A 19,215-nucleotide genomic window follows, 5' to 3' on the forward strand; every position below is an offset into this window, starting at 1 on the left:
TATGATGCCAAATGTTCAGAGGCTCCTGTTGCTTCCAAGGCCAAATTTATTATTTAAATCTAAAATTCTTTTTCTTGCTCCATCTGCCTGTGGTAAATCAGTGGAGTACTTCATGCATGGACACTTGTTACATTCCTATAAATTGACTGTGTCTCTTTTCATCTTAGAATACGCACACACACACACACACACACACACACACACACATCTCTACATGAATTCTAAAGTTTTACAAGAGATATATCCATCTAGAAATAAGTTTCCTTATATTTTGTGAACTTTGTGCATTCAGTTATTATCACTTTCTAAATCTGAGCAGGAATTATTTACAAACAAGTCTTCCTATTAGACTGTAAACAAACCTTTATCTAATTTATTTCCACATTTCAGAGTGTAAAACATTGTGATTCATGTAAAGTAAGACTTGAGTAAATATTTGTGGAATAAGTGATAGAATTGTGCCTGGTCCTGACTCTGTTTTAGAAACATTAACATAGCAAACGTATAAAATAGTGCGGATGTGGAGTTATGATAGTCTTGGTGTTGAGTAGTGAAGATGAGAGGTGTCATGACCAAGGCTACAACAATTGCAGTAGTACTATTCTTAGTAACCGAGTGGATGGTAGGAAAGAAGAGTGGAAGAAGAGAAGGTTCCAATTTGTGAGCCTGAGTGATTCGGGCTGAAGATAGGTATCTATATAGTAAATTAATTTTACAGCAAAAATGAGCCCAGAGTTCAAATAGATTTCTAAAATTTTTAGATGGTAATGAACTATCCAAGAGAAAATTTATAAAGATGGTTAGAGATACAGGGGTAAAGCTCAGGAAAGAGACTGTGCCTAAATATGAAAATGTGTGATTAAGATCAGAAGGCCAAAGACTGTACCTGAGGAAATATTCATGTGTAGGAAACAAATAGACGCTATAAAACTTGAAGAGGAGCAGTGTAACAGTTGAAAAGTGAAGAAAACGGTTTCCCCACCTTGTTTCAGGAATCAGGGGAGGTATTTGGAAAGAAGGAGGTTGTTGTAGGCCAGTTTGCTTCTTTCTGATGTGTTGATTAGCTTTCTATCACTGTGACAAAATACCTGAGATAATAAACTCAAAAGGAAAAAGGTTTATTTTGGCTCACAGTTTCAGAGGTTTCAGTCCATGGTCACTTGCCCTGTTGCCAAGAACCTGAGGCAGTACAGTATATCATGGTGGGAGAGCATGACCAAGAGTCCTGTTCGCTCATGACAATGAGAAGCAAGAGAGAGACAGGAAGGAGCCAGGGTCCCAACATCCTCTTCAAGGGCACTCTCTAGATGACCTAACTTCTGTCCACTAGGCCCCACCTCTTAAAGGTTCCATCTCCCAATAGCACCACAGGCTCATTACCAAGTCATTAATACATGGGCTTTTGAGAGGACAAGGGGACATATCAGATTCAGACTACAGTAGAGCACATTGTGACTATTATGGCACTATTTGTAAGTAAAAATAATGTATTCCTTTCCTTTACATTCATATATAACACTCAGGAGTTCCTAGGCTTCTGAGAATTTCTATGAAGAATTACAGGTGTTCTAGCCAGTTTTCTAAATTTCAAGTGAAACCGAATACTCTGACATCTTATCAATTATCACATCTAAATTTTGTGACATCAGGAAATAATCTGCTCCATGAAAGAATTTTCTAGATAACTGACAGACTTTAAACTTTAAAACTTTCCACTAACTCATCATTGATGGAAGTGTACATGAAATTTAGTACTTCTGTGGCATAACTAGAATATTTGGCCTATAATTTAATCTTTACTTGATAACTACAGGTCATTGTTGATGTGTCAGCTATTATGTTATGCTGGATAGCACTATTCTAGGGCCTGGTAATATGTATAAAAAAGTTGCCTTTTATTTATTTTTTTTCTATATTGGGGATTGAACCCAGGCCTTCACACTGACCTATATCCCCAGGCCTTTTAAAATTTGTGTAATTTTGAGACAAGTTCTTCCTAAATCACAAAATTGCCCAGACTGGGCTTGAACTCACAGTCCTCCTACCTCAGCTTTCCAGAATGTTTGGATTACAGGTGTGCACCACCACACTCAGCTAAGATTGCCTTTAAAGAGATGATTTTTGGGCTGGGGATGCAGCTAACTAAAGGAGTGTACACTTAACATGTGCAGGGTCCTGGGTTTAATCCTCACCACACACACAAAAAAGTTGACTGTGCTGTCTTTGTTATTTTCTCCCTCCACATTAGGAGTTAGTGTCTCATTTCAATTTTTCATCTTCAGCAACTTTAGAAATTGACCTAAACGAATCTATAACTTTTAATGGCATAGACATTTATTTTGAAAACTTTTTAATGAATGTTATGATTTTTGTTCACATCTAATAGTCTTTAAGAGGCTAATTTATAAACTATCACTTAGCACAATACCTAAAGTACAGTATATTAGAATATGTATAAGAATTGAAAGATAATTGTGGAAATCAGAATTTGAAAATGAGGACGCTTCAAGGCAGTCCAAATCAAATAATTCATCATTAAATGTGTCCTATGCTCTGTATTGCATTACTTGAAGCACAAAACATTGTCTTATGTTACTTGAAGCATAAAAACTAATAGCTTATTTGTAAAAGTGACAATGAAATGTGTGATAATCACTGTATAAAAGCAGTACACATTTATAAATAGAATGTTATTCAGCTCATTTTTTTCATAAAGACTGAATGCTAAAGGCAAAGTCCCTAAGAAAACTAACCCATTATACTCCCTTTTCTTTAGCATTTAGCATGGAGTGCAGAAGTCCCAATAGCTGCTATATAATTAGGGAGAAAACTTATAAACTGTAAAATAGAAACCAAAGTGAATTCTCATGCTGGTTGTCAAATGAAGGCTTTTTGCTTAACTAAAAAAAATCCCTTCATAATATAGAAACTAAATATTATAAAATATAAAATCATAAGCTACCTTCTGATATTTTATATTTAGTACCTTAGATACTAAAAGTTAAATGACCAAGTGCAAGAATATTAGAGAATTATATAAAAGGCCATAAGGTAAAGTTCTCATACTAAAAATAGTTTGAAAATTTTTAAAATAATAAATATAAAACTAACCAAACTCATTAATAGATACATTACAGGTCAAATTACTATTTTCCTTAATATTGAGACCAAGAGAAAATAAGATTAAAAGATGATATTTAGGCAATTGAAATATTTAAGAAATTATGCATTTGTAAAAATTCAGTGTGATTCTTTTTAAAAATTTAATATCATTAAGAATTTTGCCATAAAATGAATAGAAACAAAATAGTTATAATAGCATTTGACATAAAAGCACTTTAGAAAATAACCTACAGATTTCTTTGATTTGCTTTGACTATGCAGATTAATGTAACAATCATACTAATGGAACCTCTTTCAAACCAGAAAATATTTTGCTGTATAAATATTTAAGTTTCACTTTATAAGCCAAGTATTGTAAATTATTATTAATATATTTTATCAGTAAGGCCATTCTGTACATAAAATACATGAAATGAGGAATTTAAATACTGATTTTAATGTAGCTAAGCCAAGTACATTGCCTTCTCTCTCCCACCTCAACCCAATAAAATATGTCAGTGTTGTATCAACTTTAATTAACACTCTAGGAGAAATTAATTAAAACTACAAACCAGAAAATAGCTTTGATTAGGTTTTGGGGGTTTGTTGGTTTAATGGTTTTTATAAAAACTGAGTAGGTTAAGAAATAAAGTATCCAATTTATCAACATGTAGAAATAAAAGTATTGGAGCCTGGGCTACAAAGTGAGTTCGAAGCCAACCTGAACTGCATAGCAAAACCCTGTCTCAAAAAAACAAAAAAAAACCATTTTTTTCTTAAGTAATCAGAGAAATATAAATTTTACTGGGCCAACATATATCAAAATTGATACACAGACTTAATGCAGTCAAAATACCAGCAGCTTCTTCACAGAACTGGAGAAAACAATCCTAAATTTCATATGGAACTAGAAGTAACCCAGAATAGCAAAAGCAATCCTGAGTAACAAGCGCAAAGCAGGAGGCATTACAATCCTGGACTTAAAGTTATATTACAAAGATACTGTGATAAAAACAGCATGGTACTGGCCCAAAAATAGACATGAGGATCAAAGGAACAGAATACAGAAACAACCTCAAGCACAATCAACTACTGTATTTCATCTTTGACAAAGGGGCTAAAAACATACACAGAAAAGATAGCCTCTTTAATAAGTGATGTTGAAAAAAACTGGCTACCCACATTCAGAAGGTTGAATCTAGATCCATATCTCTCATCATGTACTAAACTAAAATCAAAATGAATCAAAGAATGAAATGTTAAAACAGAAACAATCTACTGGAATACAAAATAGGTAAAATTCTTGAAGTTATGAGCATAGGCAAGGACTTTCTGAACAGAGTCCCCATTGCATAGGAAATAGTATCAGGGATCCACAAATGGGATCTCAAATTAAAAAGCTGCACAGCAGAAACAACAACCAACAGACAGAAAAGACAACCTACAGAATAGGAAACATTTTGGCCAGCTATTACTCAAACAGAATTAATATCTAGAATATATAAAGAACTCAAAAAATTTAGATTTCTCAGACTGAAAGACCCAGTCAAAAATGGGCAAGTGAAATAAATAGACATTTCACATAAGAAGTACAAATGGCCAATAAATACATGAAGAATGATTCAGTATTGCTGACCATTTGAGAAATGTAAATTAAAACAACACTGAGATTCCATCTGACCCCAAAAGAATAGCCATGTTGAAGAAATCAAATAATAAGAAAAGCTAGTGAAACTGTAGGGAAAAGGAACCCTTCTACATTGTTGGTGGGATTGTAAACTAATACAACCATTATCTAAATCAGTATGGAGATTACTCACAAAACCAAAACTAGAAATCCTATTTGAGCCAGCTATTCCCCTCTTAGGTATCATCCCAAAAGACTTATAGACATCATATTACACTGATACATGCATGCCCATGTTTATAGCAGCACAGCTCATAATACCTAAATTTTGGAAGCTGCCATTTATCCAACAGATGAATAGATAAAGAAAATGTGGTATTTATGCACAGTAGAATACTTGAGAAAGATAAACTTCAGTCATTTGTAGGAAAGATAAACTTGAGTCATTTGTAAGAAAAGGGATACACCTTGAGAGCATAATGTTAAATGAAATAAATTAGACATGCAAGGTTAAATATTGCATGGTTTCTCTTACATGAGAAACTCAAAGTATAAGTAAAAAAATAAAAGATAATAGGAAGTAATGAGATAAATCTTTCTCAAGTGTGAATAGGTCAAAATATATATATCTCCAGCCTGTGCTGCAGAAACTCCTGATAAGAATTTTCCTCTAGTTCTGTTTTTGGGACTATGAATTCCCATTCTGAATATCTCTTTCTGGAATTCCTGCATATCATACACCTAAAGAAAAATACACCTTTGTTTCCTGCTTGAACCTGTAAACAGGCTGTACAAAGTGAAGCATTCTCACAAGTAAGACTTCAGGGGCTGGGGATTTAGCTCAGTGGCAAAGTGCCTGCCTGGCAAGCACAAGGTCGTGAGTTCGGTTCCCAGTACCGGAGAAAAAAACCAAAAACAAAAAAAAAAAAAACCAAGTAAGACTTCATGTTGCACTGTAAGTTACAATAGGCTCAGTCAATTCCAAGCAAGAGGTACATGGTAAGGAGCCTCTGAGATGGTTTGAACATGGTGATATTTCCAAAAACGAAATTACCAGCAAACTGGAAAATACCCTCTCTCTGAGAGCCACGTGAAAAATGGCAACTTCATTTACATCGAGGTGCAAACCAGCCAATTGAAGCACTGTGATTTTTGTGCAGCATTTCACTTTAGAAGCGCTATCACCTCCATCCTGATGTTTTTTTATTAGAAAACCAGAAATTCCTTCTTTACCGCTCTGCTAAATTCCATGTGATATTAATAAACAATAGTAATGTACAGTGAAATTCCAATCCTCATTAGTTTTCTCCACATTTATGAAGGCAGTCATTATGTTTTAGACAAAAATACCAGCAGTGTTCTGTGAGTCACCAAACATATCTTCATTCATTCTGCAAGGCAAGCTGGGCAGTCATGTTATCTTTCCCTCTTGTCCCTTCCCTTCTTCCTCTCGTGTGAACTGCAAGCAGCTGCAGCCGATAGTATGCAGAATTCAAATTCCCAGTTTTTTTTTTTAGTTTAAAAAGATGAAGTTTTTAAAAATAGAAAACTCATATGAAAGTGAGAGTCCGTGTCATTTCTGGTCTTATTTCTAGTGGTTATAGACATTTTAACTTAAGGAGACCTATTTTTAAAAATGGTGATAAAATACACATCACATAAAATTTATCATTTAAGTGTATGGTACAGTGACATTCAGTGCTTTCACACTGTGTGCACCCATCACCCCTGTACAGCTTTAGAACTTTTTTATCTTCCCAAATTGAGACTTGGTACATGTTAAGCAACAACTCCCCATCCTCCACCCCAGCCCTTAGCAACCACCATTCTGCTTTCTGTCTCTGTGAAGTTATTACTCTAGGTACATGGAGTAAGTGAACTCATACATTCTTTTTATTTTTGTGGCTGGCTTATTTCACTTAACAATTTCTTCAAGGTTCATTCACTCTGCAGCAAGTGTCAGAATTCATTCATTTTTCAGGCTAAGTAATATTCCATCATTTTCTTATTCCACATTTTGTTTACTCATTCATCCATTGATGGACACTTGCCTTGCTTTCACTCTTGACTATTATGAATTCTGTGAACACAGATGTACATATATCTGTTTGATTCCCTGCTTTTAATTCTGTTGGGTATGTACCTAAAAACTGAATTGCTGAATCACCTGGTAAATCCATTATTGAGTTTTTGAGGGACTGCTAGAGTGTCATTTCTGTAACAGATGTGCCATTTTAAATTCCCACCAGCAGGGCACAATTACCATAATTTTAAGCCTTAGCTTGATTCAATGATCTAGAGGCAAAAGAGACCAGCTCAAGGTCCTAGGGAATCCTAGTATCAAAAAGAGCCCTTCTCACAGAAACTATGAGTAATCTTCAACAATGAACACTTTTTAAGGTTTCGAAGTTTTTTAAATTTTATGTACAAAGGGCTAACATGGTTTCTTTCATTGGGTAGGTGTTTTGAATAATTCATTCAATGAAAATCACTCAGTCTATTTTAATGAGCTCTACATCCTTCGCACACAGACACAAATGCTGATGCACACGTTAAGGGCGTCCTTTGGGATGAGACAGTCAACTGGAGTCGACATGGCAAGAGGGAGAATCTGACCAACTTTTCACAGGTAGCTGCAGTAGAGCTGCTGGTGACCTCTTTTGCTTTCAGGGATGCAATGATGCAAAAGGCAGATAATAACCACTTTAAAAATGATAAAAATGAAGGTCAAGAAGGTATATGATTTATCTGGGGTCACATCTTGAATTTGGATCAAGTCTGTGGTATTTCAAAAAGTCTTGTGTTCCCTTCATTGAACTGTTTCCTTTTCATTCCCTGTTCCAAAAAATCTTAAACCACATCAACCAACCTGTTATTCCCTGCACTTGCTTATGGTGTATCCTCACGTCCTCTTGCTCTTGTTACCCTTTCGGCCAGAATACCCCTTATCCCATCTTCATGTGTCCACATCGTACTCACACTCAAAAGTTTCCCCTCAACCCATGAAGTTTCTCCTAATTCCCCCCAAATAAAGTCAGCGTTCTCCTCTGTGTGCCTCCAACCTTAAGTTGGTGTTTCCTTTTGTCAGACAGTGTTCTTAGTTGTAAATATCAGAGCCCAGTCTAGGGTAGTGCAAGTAGAAAGTGATTTATTAAAGGGTATGTGGTAACTCAGAATCTTGAGGAGACAAGTGGTTTAGAGGATGTCTAGCCCCAACACCAAATTGAACCTTGGGACTCCACCATCAGAGCCTGCATTGCTGCTGCTCCTCAGCCCAGATTTTTCCCTGACACAGCTGAGGTGAGGGCCTGGAAGGCAGGCACTCTGCCCCTGCAGCCTACCTGCCAAAACAGGAATTCCACAAACTATCTGTCTCCTCACATTAATCATCTCTTTAAAAAAATCTGTCTAAGGTACATCTCATAGGCAGAATCCAAGTCATCCGGCTGGTCTTTAGCTAAATGGAAGTTTGTGTGAGCATTCGGTATCCTATTTGGAGAGGCAGGACTCATAAGGTATCAAAGTCGCTAAGAAGAAATAGGGTACTGGGCACTTTTCTCCTACCAGGTATCCTCGTGAGTGTGACATAGCCTTTAAATACACCGTGGCAATTCCTGACTCACCACCATGACATCCAGGGAAGACAGTAACCTCAAAATCCAGTTACTTCCTTAAGGTCACTCAACTCCAGTAAAGACTGAGACAAAGTGGGAGCCATCACAGCCACACCCTGAATGTCTTCCCAGGTCCTCTGGACTGCTCATCCGGCAGGGATTCAGCAGCAGCAGCATCCACAACCCTGAGGTGCCTGACAGCACAGAACTGCAGGCTTGCTTCCTGGCGGGTCCCACAGTGTGCACCTCACTGCTGTGTTGGTCCCTCTTCTACCATCAGTGGGCACGCACAGGTCCTGGCTTTGTCTCAGCAGCTGAGTACACCTTCCCACTTGCTGAGTGGGCCATGGCCTTCACGGCTGATGCACCTGCATTTGTGACTCCTGCTCCATCACCCCCCGCCCCCGCTGTTGCTGTGGCCCCAGCCATTGTGGAAGCCAAGGAGTTGCAGGAGTCAGGCAAGGATAAGGGATTTGGTCTCTGACTAACCACCAAAAAGCATCCAACTAAGCCATCTTTATTTGTGAGAAAAATGATTCTGGGCAGCCAGGAAACATAAACTATACTCTAGTTTATCACTTACCACACATATGCTTGGGTTTACAATTCATTACATACATAAAAACAAAAACAGTGTATTGAAGGATTGAAAGGGCTTATCTGGCTGAATACTTTCTTAACAGACTCCCAGAAAATGAAATTACTTTTCAAAGGTCATCAGCTGAACAGAACTGGACCTTCTTCACTGTGATCTTTCCTTCCTGCCTGCCTTTTCTCCCTTTCTTCCTCCCTCATTGTCTCCCTCTCTCCCGCTCTCCCTCCCTCCTTCCTTCCCTCCTTCCTCCCTTCTTTCCTTCTTTTCTCTTTTGTGGTACTGAGAATTGAACCTGGGGCTTTTGCACTGAGTTCTATCTCCAGTTCTTTTATTATTTCTAAATTTTAAGTCAAAGTCGCCCTAAATAACTCAAACCCATATCCTTGTCTGACTCCCCCAACTCCTTGGCTTCCACCGTGGCTGGGGCCACGGCAGCACTGGGGGTGGTGATGGAGCAGGAGTCACACATGCAAGTGCATCAACTGTGAAGGCCATGGCCCAGTCAGCAATGGGAAGGTGTCTCAGTTGCTGAGACAGTCCAGGCTAGATTCAAACTCAAGGTCCTTCTGCCTCAGCCTTCCAAAATGTGACCGTGCCCGGTTGCTTACTCTTTTTCTTTCTTTCTTTTTTTTTTTTGGTACTAGGAATCAAATTCGTGACCTCACACTTACCAGGCAGGCGCTGTGCCGCTGAGCTAAATCCCCCCCCCCCCCCCTAGTTACTTAAATGTTTTTGAGATTAAATGCCAGGCACTGTTCTAGCTCTCGAAGACATCAATGCGCAAGAGTAAAAGCCCTGCCCTCATGAAGGTTACGTTCTAGTAGGGAGAAACATGCTTTTGAAAAATGTATATTACTGAAATCCCCATGGCTTGGTGGTCCCCCACAGTATATGTTTGTGCTCTGAAGAACAGTTAACCAGGGTGAGGGACAGAGGGTAATGGGATGCTACTTTGGATAATACCAACAGGAAATGTGTGTATTTTGCAATGCAGCTCTTTTCTTTATAGGAGGACATCCCTTTCCTGCTCTTCCTCCACCAACTACTGACCACCCTCCACTGGGCCAACCACATGGATGAAACTCAATAAATAAATTACTGAACAAAAATTGTTAAATGACAGCTTCTCATTCACTTTTTATGATTTGGGCAAATCTTGTGATCTTTCCCTGCCCTGATTGTGTCTCCAGCAAAACAAGAAAAATGACACCTGCTGCCTCCTCTGCTTTACAAAGTTATTGTGAGAATTGTTGCAAACATAAAGTGCATTAGGCTCACGTGGGAAAGATGATATGTGAAAGCTAACAATTAGAGGTATTACTGTAAGTTACAGAAATATTTTCTTTTCAAGAAAACATTTCAAATTTTATGAGGTATTGGTTTAGATTTACCTCTGTATTCCTATGCCTTTAATTACATGGGATTGTTTTGATCAGAGATTACAAAATTCTAATCCAGTTCATCTCCATGTCACCTTTCCACAGAAGACATCCTTTATAAAATGGGCATGTACCTGTAATCCCAGAACTCTGGGAGGCTGAGGCCGAAGATTTGCAAATTCAACCCCAGCCTGTGCAGCTTAGTGACCTAGATGTCTCAAAACTGAAAAATTTTAGAAAAAAGACTGGTATTGTATATTACCAGCTCAGTGAAAAGACCCTGAGATCAATCTCCAATACTGCACACACACAAATAAAATTAAATTTTAAAAGATATCTTTTGTGTAGGGGACTTTTTACAGGAAAGGGCAGGAGATGAACTAGTTGCAAGTTTGTTTGCCACCCAAGTATTACTATTTACTGTAGAAGCCAGTTGATATGATTTTTTTTAATCACAGAGGAAGGAAAGATAAACTATCTTGGAGGTGAAAAAGCTGTGAATTGAGTTTAATTTTTTTTGAATTGAGTTTAAAGGGTTGAACTTCCAACTCTTAAATCTGTGATTATAATATGAAGATGTATCCTCTCCTTTTTTCCTGTTTGTTATATATACAGTTGTTATAAACTGCATTCTAAGTGGAAGTGTCTTGACCTTGAAATGCATATCTGCCTGTTCTTGTTTCATTGGACAGGCCCATCCAAGGCCCATCCTTCCTTCACTCATTTTTTGAGGCTGGTCTCTCTGTAGGCCCCGTAGCATCTACTTCATTGTCTTGGTCCTGTCCACCTCTTTATAACATATGTATATCACACTTAGAAGGGACCCAGAAATGTGCAGAGAGACTTGTCGGGAGTTTGTCTCTGCCACTCCTTCCCCCAGCCCAACATAGTCTGTCTTTGTTGATGAAGCATTAGAAACAGTTTCCAAGCACTCAAAGATGGCATGAGCAAATCAGAGTTCTTATCTGAGGGAGAACGTCTGCTGTCTTCCCTATTGAAAGGGACAAATATTCTGGGTCTCCATCCCAGGGTCTGGTGAGCTTACTGTTTTTGATAGCAAGTGGCTTGTACCGCCCTTGTGTGAAGCCAGCCTTGCATAGGAATCTTTCAGGAAGAAGGTACCAAAGCCCCTTCTTAACACAGTCAAGTGTAGGACACAGGTGTCTTTAATGTAAATAAGTGTATTTAGGGAATCGAAAGAGCACCTGGCAAGAAGTCAGGAAATTTGAGTTAAAATCTTACTCCTTGTCTTAGTTACTTTTCTCATTACTGGGACAAAGTACCCAAAACCCAAAGTTAAAGGGGGAAAGGTTTATGTAGCTCACAGTTTGCAGAGGTTCCAGTCCATAATCGGCTGGCTCCTAGGTAGGGTGGCACATGGCAGAGGGCCAACAGTTCATGATGGTGGAAGACAGCAAATCAACAAGCGGTGGATACGAGCCTCTTTCTGCCCTGTTTATTTTATCCAGACTGCTGGGATTAGGGCAGTGCCAATCCAATCAGTGGACTGACCCAGCAATCATTCATCTTTAATCTCAGCATGCTTAGTGCCAGCACTATACACTCTAGATTCGGCTGTTCTCTGCTATGATATCTCATTCTTTTGGGTGATGGTCAGTCATGTGTGGCCACAAGAGGAAGCACTCAGGAAACAGAGGAAAGGCTCAGGAAACAAAGTGTATGATCCTTGCAGGTACTAGTCACAGGACCCCACGAAGGACCACATGGGGAGACACCAGAGTGGTCAGGAGGTAGAAGACAGGAGCAAGAGCAAGGGGAAAGTGTTAGGCCAGTGCATTTGTTGGGGTTTCCTGGGGAAAGGTGAAGTAGGTAAGGGAGGACAATTTAAGACTGGCTCTTCAAGTAGTTTCACAGGGCTCTACATTACAGGGGTAGTCCTGGCCCTGTGGTGATGGAGACAGAGACTGTTGCCAGGTAGAGAAGGTGTGGTTCCAGGCAGTTAGTTGCATATCAAAGATATGCCCCTGGCTGCTCCCTTTGTTATCTAGGAGGGAGGGACCCTTGATCTTTCCCAAATCACAATATACAGAAAATCAAACACACACACACACAGAGTAGGCTTCTCTCTGCAGGTTCTTGGCTGACTTCATTCCTATGCTTGCCCCTCAAATGTTGGTGTCCCCATGGCCCTGACTGTACTGTCCTTGTGGTGCTCAAGCAGCTCTCTTATGGCTTTCGTTTCCATCTCTATGCTGAAGACTCAGTGGTGTCTCCAGCCATTTGTCACATCTGACTCTAGACTCATCAGTTCTGTTTACTAGACATTTCCCTGTAGATATCCAACAGGCATCTGCAGTACATGTCTACGTGTGTGGTCATATTTCTTCTGGAGCCTTTTTTCACTTTTAGGAATGCCTCCTCCCGGTACCCATGCCAGAAACCTGGCAGGCATCCTGTAGAGAGTCCTCCTCTCTCACCCCACACCTCCAGGCTCAGCCCAGTTCCTGTGTCTTCATGCCTGGTCATCTCTTCCATTTCTCAACTCCTCTTCCCTCCTTCGCATCTTTCTCTCAGTTCTGGCCCTCACTGCATGGTGAGAGCCTCTCACTCGTCTCTGTATTCTGCCTTGCTCCCCTCCAGACCCCTCTCCACCCTGCTGGTAGATTTATTATCTTGAAGCACACAGAAAAGAATTGATAATAATGGGACCATTTCGTGTGCATCTATCAGCCATCTCAGAGTAGGTTCTTTCTAAAACAAACTTGACTACATCTACACCTTGATCCATCCTTTCAGTATTTCTAGTTACTTTTAAGATAAAGTCTAAGCTCCTTTGTATTGAATGCACAGCCCGTAAATATTTAGCTATTACCCAGGTGTGGTGGCACATGCCTATAATCCCAGTACTCTGGGAGACTGAGGCAGGAAAGTTTCAAGCCCAGCCTGGGTGACTTAGGGAAAGCCTATCTCAAAATATTAAAAAAGGCTGGGAATGTAACTCACAGTGAAGGCTCTGGGTTTAATCCCCAGTAACACACACACACACACACACACACACACACACACTCACATACACACACATGTGTGCGTGCACAAAGACATAACTATAGGGTTGAGAGTCTAGCTCAGTGGTAGAGCACATGCTCTAGCATGCATGAGGCCCTGGGTCTGAGCCCCAGTGTTACCTCCATTGGTCTCATCTCCTGTCACTCTTCCTAGATGAACTGAACACACACTCATATCAGACTGAGTGTAAGTTTCCTGGAAGACTGTGTGCTGCATTGTACATGTGCTGTTCCTTCTGTTTGCAGTTACTTCCCCACTCTGGTCTACCTAGCAAACCTTACCCGATTCTGTCATCTTCAGATGGCCATCCATGATACAGCCATTATTTCTCCCCACATCCAAGTAGAACTGATCCTTTCTTCTTTTATATCATCCACGTATATAGTCACACTTCTATCACGATGTGTTGTGCTTTGTTTATGCCCACTTAAATTATAAACTCCTTGAAGGTAAGGCTGCTCTTTCACTTTAGCAATTAGAAGAGAGTCTAGCAACCTGATATATAGCTGATGTTCAGTTCATGTTTATTCGTCTGGCCCCTGCCTTCCTCTCCAGTTTTATATTTGACTAATCTTTTCCTATTTCCTCTCTCTTCAGTAGTCATGTAACCATGTCTAAAGAGTTATCTCACCTCCTTTGCATCACATACTTGTGCCCTGGACACCTGCTTACCAGATAGGCATCCACATTACTTTCATGAATCTGTTTTGCTGCCCATCTTTCCCCCTACAGCACAAGAGCCAGGAGTTGGGGGACCATGTGTGATGGTTATCTCTGCATCTCCTACTCCTGGCACCAGTGAAACATCAGGGAAACATTTGTGAGCCTATGAACAAAGGGTTTAGACTTGCTGATTTCTAAGGTCTTCTCCAATTCCCCATCTGTGTTACTTGAGGTTCCAAAAATTGTGACACAATCTAAAAGTTCTTTTTGAGCAGATGGTCAGAACAGTTGAAGCAGCAATTCTAACAGTTGGCAAATATGAAGGTAAACATTTAAGAAAGTGAGTCAAAATGAAGGTGAATCCTCAAAAAGGACTGGGAACAGAAGCAGAGCCGAGTTGTCACAGGCACCCCCCCTTGCACCCGAGGGTGGGTTCCATATGTTCCCTCCAGTAACACATGCGCCACGAGAGCTTCCCAGAAAGGTATTTAACAACCACCCTATGACTAAACCCATTGGCTAGAAATGAGCTGCAAGCACTTCATTCCTCTGCTCCAAAAATGACTTTCTTCCCTGTAGCACTTCACTTTCTCATTTTTGTAAACTAAACACAAAGTTGGATCATTGTTTAATATTTTATTTCTTTTCAGATAGAACTCTAGGAAAAAATCCTAAAGAGACTTAAAATTGGAACCTCCCTATCTTCCACTCCACAAACATTATTGATATCCATTATATTTCTAGGCTTAGTGTTGGAAGAGTGGGGAGAATTTTTTAAATGCATAATATTGTCTATTGTACGTTTTGGGTTTTATTTACTCTTTCAGGTTCTTACACTAGGGAGACAATATGATGTTTACACATTTGCATCTGGTTTATTTCACTTATGAGTATGGTCTCTAGTTGCATACATTTACCTATAAAAGCCTCGAGTTTATCTTTTTTTATAGCTAAGTAATACTCCATTGTATAAAAATACCACATCTTTTTTATCCATTCCTCAGGTGATGAGCATTTGGGTTGTTTCCAAGATTTAGCTATGACAAATTGTGCTGCTATAAACATGGGTGCACATATATTGCTGTGGTATGATGTTTTTAATTCTTCTGGGAAAATATTCAGAAGGGGAATAGCTGGGTGAAGTGGGACTTCTAATCCTAGTTTTGTGAAGAATCTCCAGACTGATTTCCACAGTGGTTTCACCAATTTACACTCCCACCAGCAGTGGAGAGGTTTCTTTCTTTCCCAAAGCCTCTCCAGCATTTGTTATTGGTTGATTTCTTGATGATAGCCGTTCTTTCTGGGGTGAGATGGAATCTCAGTGTTGTTTTAATTTGCATTTTTCAAATGACTAATGATGTTGAACATTTTTTTCATATATTTATTTGCCATTAGTATTTCTTTGTCTGAGAAGTGTGTATTCATCTCAGATGCCCATTTTTGGATTGGGTCTTTGAACTTTGGGGGTCTGATTTTTTTAACTCTTTATATGTTCTAGATGGAAGTCCTTTGTCTGAGGGGCAGTTGGCTCAAATTTTTTCCCAGTTCATGGGTTTTCTTTTTACTCTGTTGGTGATTTCTTTTGATGTGCAGAAACTTTTCAATAAGATGAGATCCCAGTTGTTGATTCTTTGAAGTATTTCCCATGCAGTTTGGTTTTTGTTCATGAACTCTGTCTACCCCTATGTCATATTGTCTAGTGAAACTCTGTATCATCTCTAATTTTTTAAATAATTTTTTATTCTCTTTAATGTTTTTTGTTTTGTTTTGTTTTGTTTGTACCACGGATTGAACTCACGACCTTGCGCTTGCCAGGCAGGCACTTATGCTGCTGAGCTATACCCCCACCCCCTCTCTTTAATGGTGTGAACAATCTTCCATTCTTACCTCTGGTAATCTGAGCAACTTAGTTGAAGATAACAATTTGTAATATAACAACTGCTGTTAATTCCTATCATTTTGTTTTGAAACCCTGTATCATTTATAATGTTCTTGCTTTGTTTTGTTAATGTCTGTGATGTTGGTATTTTGCTGTTGTTCTTTTTTTTTATACTACTCTCTTTAAAATAAAAAAAATTAAAAAATAAAAATATGTAATACTAATTTTAAGATCTAAATATAGCATCAGCCTGAAGATAATTATGATGTAACATATGGTTTATATAAAATAGTGTATGAAACCTAAAGGGTTGCAGGAAAAGGTAATTCCAGCTGGATAATATAAGTGTAGGGAGACTGCAGAGTGAGGGAGAAATCAGAGAAAAGTGAAATTACCCAGCAGAAAGGCGGGGTTCTCCAACAAGCTTATGCACAGAGCAGACACACACATGTGAACAATGAATGGATTGTGAGGGGAGACTGGGGCGCTTGGGTGTGGATGATGGAGCCTGGCCTTTCTTCTGTTGAATACTCTTCAGAGAAAGATTCCATAGGCTACTCTGCTTCCCTGCAGGCTGACTCACAGAGCTCTTTACTAGTCCTCTCTCCCCAGTGCCCTAAGGGAGCCCCTGTGTAATAGTATCTGGATTATTCTTGGAATATGATCTGGGATCCAGACTCAGTTGGAAAAAAGCACATCTCTGCTCAGATGTCAGCTTATTCCCTGGGACACTGTTGAATGCTGACCGGCACCTCCCCCAAGTAGGAGTCCACCGCTTCTCAGGGACGTGCAGAGCCTTTGCTCTATGAGATCTTCAACAGCTGTAGAGGAAGACAACCTGAGTGACTTCGGCCAAGATGCTCTTCTGAAACACAGCCACCTGACTTCTGAAATAATGCCTATTTTCCGCACCCTAGAATATAAACTTTATAAGCTCTTCACTGTAGGAGCAAAATAAAACACCCTGCCTTGGCTGGTTCAGATTCACTTTGTCATAGGCCTGTGAAAACAGCCATGTCAAAATTGGAACAAGACCACCACTGGTAGTGAGCATTCACTTTGATTCAGGACCAGGCAAAGCTTTATGTTTATATTTTATTTTCACAACAACCCATCTACACAGGCCTAGAGATGACAGGTAACTTGCTCAAGGTCACACACACAAGTGAGAGAAATGGAATTTGAACTCAGCCTTCTCCAAAGCCTGCAGCCCACCTTGTGTACTCCAAGGCACCTACGGAGCAACATCACTGAGCTGTAGGTCTGCAAAATAGGAGCAATACAGGAAGCCAGTCCACATTGCTCTGTGGTGAGAGATCAGCATACGGATGCTCTATGGCACTGACAGCAGCAAGATCCATTTGCTTTTGTATTAGGAACACCTTGAGCCAGCACTGTCAAGGTTCAAGTTCACAGTTATTCTGGTTTATTCCTGAAGCAAGAGAAAATCAGCATAAGGGACATGAGTGGGACAAGGAGGCAGGAGGCTCCCTGTTCCCTGCCTCTTGTATACCTCAAGTTCAGTGTCTTAACAGCACACACAGCGGGAGATAAGCCATTAGATCCAAAGTGTAAAACTAGGGGTTCGCTGCTTTGTTCCCAGGAACAACTTGTACCACCACATAATGCAGTCATTCTGCTGTGAAGGAGGCCCCCTCTCTGGGGCAAAAATCCATACCTTAGGCCTTGAAATTCCTGCTGTGGCAGCCCGTGGGCAGTCTCCACTTCCCTGCCCTCACTGCAGAGCCTAAGAATTTTCCATTTATGTCCACTTGGGTGCTTTCTATGGGCAGGTCTGGCCTGGACCTACTATGGACACACAGGCATAAAACTGGCATTGTAAAAATTGCAAAAATTGAAGAATGCAATTTATTTTTTCAGCTAGAAGACCACCCCACCCTCATGTAGAGCTGCAGAAGTTTTTGTATGATGAAGGCCAAATTTCTGTTCCAAAAAGAAGCACTGAGAGAGACAGGAAGCGGATCTGTATCTGCCTAGGGTTAGGGACAGGAGGGGGTCAGCTATAATGAGCACCAAGGATCCTTTTGGAGTGGTGAAAATGTTCTAAAAATGGGTGGGGAGTTCTCTGCACAAACCCATACATTTACTAAAATGGGTGAGTCCGGTGGTGTGTAAATTATACCTGAACAGGGACGAAAGGGGAAGGAAGAGGAGGACAGGGGAAGAGCTTTGGATCAGGTTCTGACTCAGAGGTCCAAGTACTTGAAGGAACCCCAAGGCAGCTGAGTGCAAGACAGAGAAGAGAACGGATTGGGGAAAACCTCAAGGGCAGGAGTTAGTAATGAAAGTATCCGTGTCCAGACATCGATCTAGCTTTGAGCCCCTTGGAGAGATGACAACCCTAAAATAAGTGATAGAATAAATAATACAAACCCTAATATAAATAGTGACCATGCAGAAATAGCCAGTTCCTTCCCCCACCCCATATCACTTTTCTCCAAAATTCTTGCACAAGAAAGGGTTTTGAGGCACTGGTCCAGAGCTGGACTGATTTTAGCAGAGTCAGAAATTAATAGCAAGAGCTGTAGTTGCTTTCTCCAAGGAATCCTCTAAAATCTATCTGGATTTTTAAATAACTTCTCCATAGTAAAAGTCATTGCATCTAAAGAGCAATGTCAGAGTGAGGCTAGCCAGCCGTCTGGGCTGGGGGCCCTCTGCACTCCGATTACAGTGCTACAATTTCAGACAAATTCAAGCGTATTTGAAAATGATGTTGAAGTAAAAATAAACAAACAAATAAATAGATAAATAAATAAAAAGGCTTCCTCAGTGGTTTTGCACAGTGTCTCTGTCCATTTCTTTCTCTGCACCCACTCACCCAACACCTCGCTCAGAATTCCCAAAGGGGAAGGATGGGAGTCACTGGTGCTCAAACCAAAAGAAAAAAAAAAAACCAAAACTGATGTCAGTCACTCATGATATTCTTAATAGGCCAGATGCAGATGCAATTTTATTAATTTAAAACGAGAGATGCACCTTCCCTTTGAATGACCTACTTCCGATCAATGATCACAGTGTACCTTTCCTTCTCTCTGGATATCCAGGTGCTGCTGGGGCCATACACAGTGGCGTTCCCCCTCTGCAACCCTAGCACAGTCCCTGGGACACAGTTGGTGCTTAATAAATATTTGCTAAACTGAATTAAATTTTGCTTGGAGTAAGACTTGTTTATCTCGGGACATCTTTGGTCAAATGTGAACTGGAGATATTTTTACCCACAAATTATCTTGGTTAAAAGCTGCTCCGGAGCACCAACTCCACGCAAAAGTGCACAGCAAGGTTGGTGAAGAGGCCATTTGTTTGTAGTT

At 40.0% G+C, this 19,215-nt stretch overlaps 1 protein-coding gene across 1 annotated transcript in view; it reads left to right on the forward strand.

Moving 5' to 3' along the window:
* The window catches only part of Homer2 (homer scaffolding protein 2), a 157,299-nt gene that overhangs the window by 21,479 nt on the left and 116,605 nt on the right, over positions 1-19,215 (forward strand). The gene's annotated exons all lie outside the window — the stretch shown is intronic.

This window comes from Chinchilla lanigera, unplaced genomic scaffold (genome assembly GCF_000276665.1).
Source record: "Chinchilla lanigera isolate Chin_1 unplaced genomic scaffold, ChiLan1.0 scaffold00015, whole genome shotgun sequence".
Lineage (NCBI taxonomy): Eukaryota > Metazoa > Chordata > Mammalia > Rodentia > Chinchillidae > Chinchilla > Chinchilla lanigera.